At 43.1% G+C, this 13,909-nt stretch overlaps 1 protein-coding gene across 2 annotated transcripts in view; it reads left to right on the top strand.

Moving 5' to 3' along the window:
- The window catches only part of MARCHF1 (membrane associated ring-CH-type finger 1), a 725,211-nt gene that overhangs the window by 276,788 nt on the left and 434,514 nt on the right, over nt 1-13,909 (top strand). The window lies entirely within an intron of this gene.

Raw genomic sequence — 13,909 nt, 5'->3', positions numbered from 1 at the left:
CTATCTCAGTCGGAAACTGAATGTACATGAGCAGAGGTATGCCGTGGTTGAAAAAGAGTGCCTAGCCATTAAATGGGCTCTCGACTCCCTCAAGTATTACCTGGCTGGTAGGAAGTTTAGGCTGGTCACAGACCATGCCCCTCTCAAGTGGATGCACCTCCACAAGGACCGTAATAGTCGGGTAACCAGGTGGTTCCTTGCCCTGCAGGCTTACTCTTTTACGGTGGAGCACCGACCTGGGGTGCAGATGGGGAACGCCGATGCCCTATCCCGAGTGCACTGTTTCAAAAGTGTTCTTGCTCGACCGGAGTGGTCTGAGCAAGGGGGGGGATATGTAAGACTCATGCTGGTGTGGTAGATGGAGGCAGGTATATCTCGCCCAGGTGTTTGTCCTATGTGAATTAGGCCACTCAGTATCTTCAGGGTGCTAATGGGTTAATGATTGCAGGAATAAAAGATGACCAGCTGGGTGTTTCCAGTGTCTGCCTGGGGCACACAGATTGCCTGCCTGTGTGAGACAAACGTGAGTGAAGAGCTCTGCTCAAGATCTGTATGATGTTAGCTGGGTGGGAGAAGCCCCCCCAGTTGTTGAGATAGCAACATATTTGTTTAGTTAGTGCCGGACAGGCTAGGGTTTATTTTTATGTTTTGTTTTTTGTGTTGCTTTCACGTTAATAAATCTGACCTGAGGTCAGCCTGCTCAGAAACCTGCTGTACGCCTCAGATTCAATGCACAAACCACGTGTCCTTTGACCCCAGCAAAGGCGATCCCAGAGTGTTTTGTCACATTATATAGCGCCAACATATTCCGCAGCGCTTTACAAATTATAGAGGGGACTTGTACAGACAATAGACATTACAGCATAACAGAAATACAGTTCAAAACAGATACCAGGAGGAATGAGGGCCCTGCTCGCAAGCTTACAAACTATGAGGAAAAGGGGAGACACGAGAGGTGGATGGTAACAATTGCTTTAGTTATTCGGACCGGCCATAGTGTAAGGCTCGGGTGTTCATGTAAAGCTGCATGAACCAGTTAACTGCCTAAGTATGTAGCAGTACAGACACAGTGGGGTATTAACTGCATAAAGTGAATGAGAACATGATGCGAGGAACCTGATAGTTTTTTTTTTTTTATATATAAATAGGCCACACAGGGATAGTTAGGTTAATGCATTGAGGCGGTAGGCCAGTCTGAACAAATGAGTTTTTAGGGTATGCTTAAAACTGTGGGGATTGGGGATTAATCGTATTAACCTAGGTAGTGCATTCCAAAGAATCGGCGCGTGTAAAGTCTTGGAGATGGGAGTGGGAGGTTCTGATTATTGAGGATGCTAACCTGAGGTCATTAGCGGAGCGGAGGGCACGGGTAGGGTGGTAGACTGATACCAGGGAGGAGATGTAGGGTGGTGCTGAGCCATGGAGTGCTTTGTGGATGAGGGTAGTAGTTTTGTACTGGATTCTGGAGTGGATGGGTAGCCAGTGTAATGACTGGCACAAGGTAGAGGCATCGGTGTAACGGTTGGTGAGGAATATGATCCTGGCAGCAGCATTCAGGACAGATTGGAGCGGGGAAAGTTTGGTAAGAGGGAGGCCGATTAGTAGAGAGTTACAATAGTCCAGACGAGAATGAATAAGTGAAACAGTAAGAGTTTTTGCAGAGTCGAAAGTAAGAAAAGGGCGAATTCTAGAAATGTTTTTGAGATGCAGGTAAGAAGAGCGAGCCAGTGATCGGATGTGGGGGGTGAATGAAAGGTCAGAATCAAGGATGACCCCAAGGCAGCGGGCATGTTGCTTTGGAGTAATGGTGGAACCGCACACGGAGATGGCAATGTCAGGCAAAGGTAGGTTAGTAGAGGGAGAGAACACGAGGAGTTCAGTTTTTGACAGGTTAAGTTTCAGATAGAGGGAGGACATGATGTTAGAGACAGCGGTAAGAAAATCACTGGTGTTTTCTAAAAAGGTCGGTGTGATATCAGGAGAAGAAGTGTATAATTGGGTGTCGTCAGCATAGAGATGGTACTGGAAACCAAATCTACTGATTGTTTGTCCAATAGGGGCAGTATACAACGAGAAGAGGAGGGGGCCTAGGACTGATCCTTGAGGAACCCCAACAGTAAGGGGAAGGTGAGAGGAGGAGGAACCAGCAAAACATACAGTGAAGGATCGGTCAGAGAGATAGGAGGAGAACCAGGAGAGAACGGTGTCCTTGAGGCATTATACAGGCATTCTGCTCTCCGACATCAAATTTGAGTCCAACTGTAAAGTCCAGAGCCTTGCAAGCTCCCCCCAATCCATTCACTATGAACAACATCCCCAACTTTGAGGACTTCCCCTGTTACTAATGTAAATGTTTTGCACCCTGCTCAGTGTCCTGCTGGATCACCAGCCACCACAAATCCAAACCTATTGCATTCAAATGGACTCCATCCCATCTCTAAAACTCATCTTCCCCTGATTCCAAAGGATGTCACACCAAAACTGCCCCGTTCTGAGCCATATTAAACTTAAAGCTCTATTAACCTTTATTCTCACCTTTATTCTCGACCAGCTGCACAAAAAGACTCCTCCTGGGCCGAGATAGATGGAGGCAGCAGTACGGCCCATCTCCAGACACAGAGGGGGCGGCAAAGAGCTCTAGATGAGATGCCAATCCTGGGGGTTTAAATCAGGACTAAGGGACCGGTGCCTAGTCATTCATAGCAGGTGCATATTAGGGGATGGCTGAGAGGAATTATCACCTGACCCACCCCAGCAGATTTTGAATGGGTTTCTGTACTCAGTTTCCTTTTTGGACCCTGTAGCCCTCCTAAGTACAGTCTCTATCAACTCCATTAATAAATTACTGTGAGTAGTTTAATGAGGTCAGCTCAACCTAAAACCTAAATTGACTGCCCCTTTCTAACAGCCCTCATCTTTTATACCTTCCCTTACTCCTACCCCTATCTTTTCTGACATCATATAACCTCCACACCCACTATAAACCTCTCCTTTCTCACTAATCATCACATTCTTTGGACTAAATAAAACTACATTCCCATCTAAACCCCATCATGGCGGCCTCCCTTCTAAGCCATGGTCTACATCTGGCCTTACTCATGGTGTAGTTCTCTGTACCATGTGTTAATGGATTCGGTTTTTTCTATCACCAGCCTTTGAAATTGCTGTACAGTAGTGCTAATCAAATATAAACATTTTTGTATTTTTACCCCCGACTTCCACTTCTCTATTTTATTTTGAGAACATTCAAGTTGTGAAATAACTGGAAGGATTCAGAAAAACCACAGAAGCTGTGCCTGCCTTGTGTTCAACGTGACCTCATAAAATATGGTTTCTTTCTTGTTTGGCTTAAAAACATAATTTCTCTTTCATGTGTAGCTTCACATAAGGAGATTAGTCATCCAGTCACTTATTCAGTGTAAACAGTGTGAATATGAAGCTCTATTTCTGGGAGTTCTCTTGAAAAGTAATAAGAAGTAAAGCAAGATAGTGTGAAAAAATGAGAATTGTGTGATAATAATGAATGCCCAGACTAATTGTGCTCAGATTTATTCCAAACTTTACAGAACGGAAGATTGAGACTGTTTTATGCTGGGATTATGATAGCCGAGGCTCCACAAATGTGATGTAAATGCTGTTTGAGAAGAACAGAACTGAAGAGGTTTATGTAGTAAGATAATTTTAGGCATTAACTCTTCACTTCTATCCTGTCATCATCAAAAATTGGAGTTGGACTTATGCATATTCACGAAAACTTCACAGGATTTCAGAAGGAAATTATATATGCGAGCTCTGAGCTACAGCAAATTGCAGAACATTTTGTTCCATCTCCATCCACTTCAAAACTTGGAGACGGAGCAGATAACCAGTGAATACTTAAGACCACACGGAATACAAAAATGTCAGCTTTTAGTAGAGGTATACTAGATAATGTAGATACATGTACTTATCCATGTCCTTTAGTATGGTGTACACTAATGATTATATGTCTAGTATTAGTTAGAACAAACTACACAAAACGCACAGCGATCCGCACTGCTGCCGCACCTATGACACAATGTCCACCTTGCAATACCAAAAACGTTGCAGACATATACACCTGGACTCTCGGGTGCCCACTCAGAAAAACAGCACTAATAGTCCATGAACAAGAAAGAATGGGAGGCACTCACTGGTCTGTAAAATCCATAGTTCATTGCAAATCTTTAAAACATCATCGGCAGGTAAGTGGAGGGCAGAGTGTGAGGACGATGGCCATTTTGCGCATTTGAGCTTCTACGGGTCCCGAATATGTTTTAAAGATTTGCAACAAGCTATGGATTTTACAGACCAGTGAGTGCCACCCATTCTTTCTTGTTCATGGACTAGTATTAGTTAGCAACTAGAGTTGAGAAGATCTATACGTGAATGATCGACTTCAAGTCGAATTTCAAAAAAAGTATGTAGAAAAAAGCAACACTGCACCACATGCACACCATCCAAATAATAACCAATATATAGAAAATAATATAGTTTATTGACACATCTAAAACACACCAACAATTAAAACATACTTAAAAAACACCAAAAACAATACATCTCAGGTTGAGTAGCCGTATATAATGAGGTAAACACCAATGCCTAACCTAACTGGCTCATATTATAGTATCCTATGTGGCTCTAACAGGATAAACCAGCCACTAATAAGGAGCAAGCAGGGGAAACAGAAAGAAAATAAACATATCCCCACAAATAAACGGCCATAGCTGGAGTGGTGACCAAAACCCTGATTATAGGCAGGACACGAGGTAGGAACGATCCGCCATAAAAACGGCACAAAAAAAGCTCATAGTAAGATCTAAATGAGCATACAACCTGGTGCGAACAAATATCCCACGCGTATCGCCCGGCGAACCGGGCTTCGTCAGGAACATTCGAAAGGAACATTCCCTGACGAAGCCCGGTTCCCTGGGCGATACGCGTGGGATATTTGTTCGCACCAGGTTGTATGCTCATTTAGATCTTACTATGAGCTTTTTTGTGCCGTTTTTATGGCGGATCGTTGCAAGAAAAGTGCAATGTTTTGGGGGTTTTTACTTAACATTTTTACTATGTTGTAAAACGGACCCGGCAACTTTTCTCACAATCCAAGAGATGCTAATGCGCAAGCACCGCTGGCACCATTTTGCACCAGTTGCATTTGTCGGTGATCCAATAGATGCCGCTGGTGCCATCTTTGTGGAAACTATTTTTTTTCTCCTCTAGCAAAATGGTGCCGATGGTGGCACCTACGTAGTAGCATCTATCGCATTCCAAATTATGCTAGTGAGCAGAAACGACCGGCACCAGATTTATGTACCCGATTTTCTGGTCTTCTGATTCCTTCTTCTCCAACACTGGGTAAAATGTGGTGACTTTCCTATATAGATTTTCTGACTGTAACACTTATATATTACCATCATTTTGCAGACTTATATCCAAATTATAGTGTCATCCCCTCAGTCTATAAAATTTGTCAACCCCTGGGTAATGGTTTAATATATTTTAACAGTCAGTTTTAACATTAATTGTGGGGTCTTATATTTGTTTGTATGTCTTGTTCCTACAATTTTATAATTTTTGGCTATGTTGTCTGACAATAAAATTTAGCTTTTTAAAACAATATACTTCGACTTTCTCTCTCTTTATATATAGTATGCTTTGGAGTGGTTTTCTGTGTGTGACTCTGTGGCACTAATTTGGTGCCTAGTCCCACAACCTAATATACTACTGGGTTATGCATTGCAAAATGTTTCCCGAATGTCTGAAAAGAAAATGAGAAGGGAGAGAAAATATATTAGCGGATTACCAAAGAATACAGAGGGTAAAAAGCTAAAAGCATAATTTCAGTCATATTAAAACATTTGCCATTCTAATGTGTGACCATTTATTTCAAGGCTTTTTCAAGGCCAGTTTTATGTACTCTAAGTCCAGTGGCAATGAGAGATTAAGATTGTTCCATTAATTTGTTTTATTGTTCTGAAATATCAAATTTGCTAATGCTGCGGTCAAAGAAAATCAGTTTGCAATGTAAACAGGCTTATAAACATGAAGTTGTAAATGCATTAAAAAGACAACCTTTGTTTCTGAAAGACTTTTTTATAATTATTTATGAGTCAGTACAGCATCATTTCTAAGGACATTTTGTTTTAAGTTCATTCATATTTTATTAATACCTTTTTTATGACATCATAATTTGAGCAAGCTATTTAACTACTTTTAGTTTGTCCATAGACTTTAAACGTCCATGAGGTCCACAAATTACTGTTCACTGACATTGTAAAACATCTATGCAGCGCAGCAGCTGGCATGAGACTGTGCAGCTATGAGGATGGGGAGCTGTCAGACACAGCCAGACTTCCTTGAGAGAACTTAAACATGGTTTATTACTGTGTCTACCTTCCCGTTCACTGTATACACAGTGGATCCAGTGCTTTTGTATACAGATTGAGTAGCATTGTCATTTATTCCTCATCTATAGGCAGTAGGAGATAGTATGGATCCTAAGAGATCCATTCAGCTCTGCTATGCAGGCAGGAAGTTGAAACTCCCCTGTATCTGTGGCTAGAATACCAATCCCAGTTGCAGGGGAGTTCAGCAATAAAAAGAATATATTGATATGTTAAAATGGCCCCTTACCAGCCTAAGAATACCAGCCTCCAGCTGTCTGCTTTAGCAAGGCTGGATGTCAAAATGGGGGACCCTATGCCGTTTTTGTTTTTAAATTATTTTCTTTAATAATTAAAACATACTGGAAGGGGACCCCTCTATTCTTGAGTTCCAGCCTTGCTGAAGCTCACAGCTGAAGCTTGCAGCCCACAGCTGTGAGTTTTGCCTAGCTTTTTATCAAAAATAAGGGGGAATACACCTCAGTTTTTTTTCATTATTTATTTACAGTGCAGGAGCCAGCTGATGAATTCTCTCATCTGACTGTTATTAGTGGCAGCAGTCCCATCAGCTGACACCAGTGACCGGAAGTGAACTTTATACCTCTGATCATAGGTGAGGGCTCATGCTGTTGTGGTACCCCAGGAGTTTGGGTACCACAGTGGTATTGCCTTCCTCTCGGGGAGGGTGATGCCATGCCTGGAAATGAGGAGGATCCCTTTAACAGGTAGCACATACATGCAACATGTTCCGACTCCAGGCCAAAAGAGGGAGCTCTAAACTCGATTTCAAGGGAGCTTCCCTAGATATATATTGTGGCTGGGGGAGGAGTTAGATCAGATTGTGTGAGACAGTGAAGGAGGAAGGAGCAGAGGAGAAGTGAGGAGCTGGAGGAGAGCTGTGACTAGGCTACCTCCACGCTCAAATGCAGGAACCGGACACCGGGAGTCTGAGGCTGTGTGGGACTGTATGCCCCAGAGCAGAAACCGGAGGGCAGTAGATTGAAAGTTACTTGCCCACATCTATACCCGAAGGCACAGCAGCAGAAGGACAGAGAGAGTGTAAGGAGCGCTGCGGTGAGCTTACCTGCCAGAGTGCAGGACCTTAAACACTTGACCTCCGGGGGAGTGGATGGAGGCGGAGTTAGTCACCGAGTGGGGGCAGTGACCAGCGGAGCCGGAGAGTAGTCAGAACATGCCAAAGTCAAGCCGAGAGGTTGATGAAGTGCCTAAGGGTGAGACATAAGTGTTGTCGAAATGTAGCGAAAAGGTCGGGGAGCCAAAGATAGCGGTGCAGTACAAGCAGGGCAGACAGGAGGGAAGTTAGAGTACCAAGCCAAGGGTCAGAGCTAGAAACAGACAATTAGCACAGAGTCACAAGTCAAAGCACAGAAGAAGAAAGCAGACCGAGACATACACAAGACAGCAAATGGACTAAACAGTATGCAAGCCCACCAAGGGGTCAGACACACAGCCAAGACAGATATATCATTGACAAGGATCCCCAGATGAAGGCGGGTAAATATAGCCTTCCCCAAACCAGAAGGAGGCTATACAAATTAACCCCCTGAGAACAGGGAAGGAACCCTGTCTGCAACCAACCATGGCAGGTATTAACCCCTTCCTAAGCTATAAACATCAGCCCCCATCGCTGGCTTTCCTTCTCTGGTACAGAAAATTGCGCAGGAGCCCATGCCATTTTTTCCCACGAAAAGATTCTTTTATTAAATACATACAAGTCCCATAATTTGCACACACACTATACTAATTGTATTGGTCCCACACATCTATATGTCAAACTATTCTGTATGGATTTACTGTATGTAAACCATGTCTCCTATCCTGTCGGCTCCTGCAAGGACACCGGTGCGTACAAATTGGACAGCACTCGCATGGTGCGAGTGCTGTGCGATTGTTTCTCGCACCTATTGACTTGCATTGGACTCGCTACTCGTTATGAATACCCGAGTATTAGAAGCTACTCATTATGAGTATAGCAAGTCCGAATATTTCACTACTCACTCATCCCTACAGGTGACAAATCAGTTGATGAGGCAAATTAAAGCGCTGCTGCAGCAAAGCCAGACCGACGAAAGCAAGGGATGACTTTCACAAATGGGCGCTGACATAGTGTACCTTGACAAATAGGTTCGGCAAGTCAGGGTATGTTTTTAAAATATGTTGTACAACCAATCTCAGCATGTGGTCTATGCATGGAATGTGTACCAGCTTACCGAGCATTAAAGCCGCCACCAAGTTACGCCCATTATTGCACACAACCAGACCTGGTTGGAGGTTCAGCGGGGAGAGACACTAATCAGTCTGGTCTGTTATCTCTTTCAACAGTGCTTTATCACCTAAATAGATGAGCTTCAGCAGAGCGTGCTGCCGCTTCGCCAAGGCAGTGCTGCAGAGCTCCCAGCTGGGGAGTGATGGGGAGGCTAGTTTAGCTGAGGGTGATAATGAGGAGGAGAGACAGGAACTGGAATATGAGGAGACTGAAACCATGATGGAAGTTGGGCCCACTATTCTTGGTATGGGTAAGTTGTGTAATGTTCTAGCCTATGACTGTGTCCCAGACTCCACCAGGTTCACCCAGTGTGCCATCAGGGAAATGTAGTATTCCTGTCCAAAAGAACTTGTCCACATGTCCGTGGTTAGGTGGATCTTCCCTATTACTGCATTGGCTAGAGCATGGCTGATATTGTGTTTCACGTGCTTATGCATTGTGGGGACTGCACACCGAAAAAATAGTGGCGGCTGGGAATCGAGTACTGCGGGGTTGCCACCACCAAGAGGTTGTGGAAAGACTCAGTTCCCACAAGCTGAAATGACAACATTTCCATTGTTAGCAATCTGGAAATGTGAGGGTTTATGTTTGGGCCTGTGGGTGGCTGGGTAGATAGTTCTGCTTCCTGTGAAATGTCTGGGGCAGGGACAACTGAATGCTGCGCTGGGACAATGAACTGGATGTGGTTGCTGACTGTTGTGTCTGTGCAACCGCACGTTTTGGTCAGGAGACTTCATTGCCTGCTTCCTGGGAAGCACATTGGAAAGGCCGTAACACAGGGGAAGGGGCAGGGATTTTACCCTCAGACACAGATTTTGTACCCAGGCATTCCGCCCATCTACTGGCGTGCTTGGCTGCCATGTGCTTCACCATGTTGGTGGAGCACAGGTTGGCAGTGTTCTTGCCTCTTCTCAGCTTGTTATGGCAGATGCTGAAAATTACAGTTGTTTTGTCTGAAGGACTTTCAGAAAAAACTGCCATACAGGGGAAGAACACACCCTTGACCTGTTATCTAGCCAAGTGGGGGGCTCAGTCATACAGTTGACCCAGTTCTCCCTCTAGTAAAACAACTACCTCTTTTTGCATGTTTTCGTACAACAGATCCATCCCTCTCTGCACTGCTGTGCTCATTATGCCACCATGCCAGGTTGGACCAGTGATGGACATTTGCATATCTCAACAGGTTTTGCGCCAGTTACACAATATATGCTATTTATTTAACCAATAGCAGAGTAATTTTTTTTAAATCACCTTTACGACACATGCCAACAACAGACTCAGAAAAATTACTGGTAAATGGTCACGTTTGCATATCTCAGCAGGCTTTGCGCCAGTCACACAAAAGCTAGATAAATATATGCTATTTATTTAACCAATAGCAGAGTGATATTTTTGTCACCTTTATTGCACACGCCAATAGCAGACTCAGGAAAATTACAGGTAAGTAATAAAATTTCTGTATCTCACCAGGCTTTGCGCCAGTCGCTCAAATGCTAGATAAATATACACTATTTATTTAACCAAGCACAGTAATTTTTTTAAGATTGCCTTTATTACACACACCAACACCAGACTCAGGAAAATTACAGGTAAATAGTAACGTTTGTGTACCTCAACAGGCTTTGCGCCAGTGGCGCAAATGCTAGATACATATATGCTCTTTATATCACCTTTATTACACACACCAACAGCAGACTCAGGAAAATTAAAGGTTAATAGTAAGGTCTGCGTAACTCTGCAGGCTCTGTGCCAATTACACAAATGCTATATAAATATACACTATTTATTTAACCAAGAGCAAAATGATTTTTTTATCGCCTTTATTACACACGTCAACAGCAGCTCAGGAAAATTACAGGTAAATGATAACGTTTATGTGTCTGAGCAGGCTTTGCATCAGTCGCATAAATGCTAGATAAGTATACGCTATTTATTTAAACAATAGCAGAAAAATATTTAGAATTGAGAGTCCTCAGTGGTTGATACCTTTTAATGGCTAGCTGAAAAGATGGTAACAAATTGCAAGCTTTCGAGACTACACAGGTCTCTTCATCAGGCAAATCTTTGCCTGATGAAGAGACCTGTGTAGTCTTGAAAGCTTGCAATTTGTTACCATCTTTTCAGTTAGCCATTAAAAGGTATCAACCACTGAGGACTCTCAATTCTAAATATTTTTCTATCTACTGGCTAACACGGTACTAACATATATTTCTTTCCTGTACCAATAGCAGAGTGATTTTTTTTATCACCTTTACTACAAACGCCAAAAGCAGACTCAGTGAAATTACCAGTAAATAGTGACATTTGTGTATTTCAGCAGGTTTTGCACCAATCGCACTACTGCTAGATAAATATACACTATTTATTTAACCAATAGCACAGTAATTTATTTTTTAGATCGCATTTATGACACATGCCAACAGCAGACTCAGGAAAATTACTGGGAAATAGTGACATTTGCAAATCTCAGCAGGCTACTATTGAACTATTTTCTTTTGCTGCATTGCAGTTTCTATTAGTTGTAATCAGCCTTATAATTGATTTCCTGTGTCTTTTTTTCCTGTCAGAGATTACAATAGATGACATCCTTTAAACCTAGAAAATATTATATAGGCTTGGACAGTGAGAAAACTTATTAGATAAATTGCTCACCGTGCAATGAATGATTAAATCTGTCCTTTATATGCGATAGGTGTCATTTCAAGTACTGCAGACTGCCAGAAAATATGTCCAAGAATGTTGTTTGGCACATCCAAAGAAATAGATAAAATCTTCACATTTTATTCCCTATATGTCAAACAATTACAATCCACGTTTTGCTCATAGACAAACATAGACATAAACAAAAAAAGTTAAAAGCAAAAAGCACACAGAACTAGAAACGCAAAAGTGTGTTTTTTTCATCACCAACATGTGTATTTTAATTGTTTAACATACAGTGTATGGAATAAAATTTGAAGATTTTATCTACATTTTTGGATGTGCCGATCAACTTTATTTATCTTTGACTGAGGCAGTGTTTCTTCTCAAACTGTGAGGTGTGCCTCAAAGTGATTAGCCCTCTTGTACTGACACACGGCGGGAGAGAGGCTTTACAAAAAAGTGATAATTTTCTGCATAATAAATGCAGTTATGTCTAATTTATCAAGATACGTGACTCATTTTGGATGTATTTTAGAGATGTTCACATCTTTGGAAATTCGAGTTTGCAGACAATTTGTGGCACATACATTTGCATTAAGCTCAGTAATTGAAAGCTTGTAATTGATTGGAAAATATACAGTATGTGTGTGAGCGGAGAGAGAGTGAATCCCGTTGACCATAAGAGCTTACACTTTACAGGTGAGATAGAGAGTGGACCCTGCTGACCATCAGAGCTCATATACTACAAGTGATAGAGGATCCTCCCTACCATAAGAGCTTACACTTTACAGGGAAGCAAGGGAGGACTCTGCTTACTATAAGATCTTATACTCTCCATGTGAGAGAGAGAGTAAAGGAGAGAGAGGATGATAATGAACATAATAGTTTACCCTTTATAGTCAAGAGAGAGGGAAGACCCCGCTGACCATAAGAGATTACACTCTCCAGGTGATGGAGGTAGTGAGAAAGAGAATCCTGCTGACCACAAGCACTTATACTCTCCATGTAAAAGAGAGTGAGGGAGAGAGAGGACCCTAATGAACTTAAGATTCTACCCTTTACAGGCAAGAGAGAGGGAGGACCCCGCTGAGGATAAGCGATTATACTGTGCAGGTGAGGGAGTGAGAATCCTGCTTAAACTCTCCAGACAAGAGAGACTTACCTAGTGACTCTGGAGATGGAAAACCACTCTTCTGCACAAAACTGTGCTTCGCTGGGAACTGCCGATCTGTGATGGCCCAGGTACTGACCACCACTGTACAAAGCATGATAATCCTTATGACTAGGGTTGAGCGAAACGGGTCGGCCAGATTCAGAAGTCACCGACTTTTGGCAAAGTCGGGTTTCATGAAACCCGACCCAACCCCACACAGAGGTCGGCGATCTTCTGATCTGGTATCGGAATTCCGATACCGAGTTCCGATATGTTTGCAATATCGGGAATCGTATCAGAATCCATAATTAAGTGTAAAGTAAAGAATAAAAATAAAAAATATTGATATACTCACCCTCAGATGCGCCCTGGTTCTAACCGGCAGCCTGCGTTCCTAAAAATGAGCGCCTGAAGGGCCTTCGATGACGTCGCGGCTTGTGATTGGTCGCGTGAGCGGTCACATGGGCGGTCACACGACCAATCACAAGCCGTGACATCATCTAAGGTCCTTCAGGTGCTAATTCTTAGGAAGGAAGCATCTGAGGGCGCGTCCGAGGGTGAGTATATTCCTAATAGGTATATACTCACCCTCGGACGCGCCCTGGTTCTAACCCACAGCCTTCCTTCCTGAGAATCAGCGCCTGAAGGACCTTAGATGACGTCGCGGCTTGTGATTGGTCGCGTGACGCCCATGTGACCGCTCACGCGACCAATCACAAGCCGCGACGTCATCGAAGGTCCAAAGAGAAACAAACAACTTATGTATTGTATATAATATAGATCTTTTCCATGTCTCCTCTATGGTGTTTGTATCTGCGGTGGTGGACTTTTATATGATATGTATCTGATGTGTGTTTTGTTATTTTTATGTGGTATTATGAGACAGGGGGCTGACCTGATGGTGATTGGTGCAATGTGTGGCATCCACGCTATTTAAGGCCGCTCCCCTGCAAGTCTAGATATGCTTGACAAAGACCTCCGGGTCGAAACGTTGCTGTAACATGGCCCAATAAAGTTTGCACTTTGGAATATTACACCCGGATGGAGCGCTGGTCTTTTGTTTCTCTTTGGACTATGTGGATGATCCAGGAAGGTTCCCTGGATGTGGACCTGGCGCCCCAATAAGTGAGTGCTGTCAGTCTTCTTTTTCTTCCTTGTCATCGAAGGTCCTTCAGGCGCTCATTCTTAGGAAGGAAGGCTGCCGGTGAGAACCAGGGCGCGTCCGAGGGTAAGTATATCAATATTTTTTATTTTGATTCTTTATTTTACACTTAAATATGGATCCCAGGGCCTGAAGGAGAGTTTCCTCTCCTTCACACCCTGGGAACCATTAGAAACCCAATGCACTGCATTGGGTTTCATGTTTCGACCGACCCCGACTTTTCTATAGGATCGGCCGATTTCACTCGACCCGACTTT

This window comes from Ranitomeya imitator, chromosome 1 (genome assembly GCF_032444005.1).
Source record: "Ranitomeya imitator isolate aRanImi1 chromosome 1, aRanImi1.pri, whole genome shotgun sequence".
NCBI lineage: Eukaryota > Metazoa > Chordata > Amphibia > Anura > Dendrobatidae > Ranitomeya > Ranitomeya imitator.
Note: the sequence above shows the minus strand (reverse complement) of the source record. Positions and strands in the feature narration are given on the sequence as shown.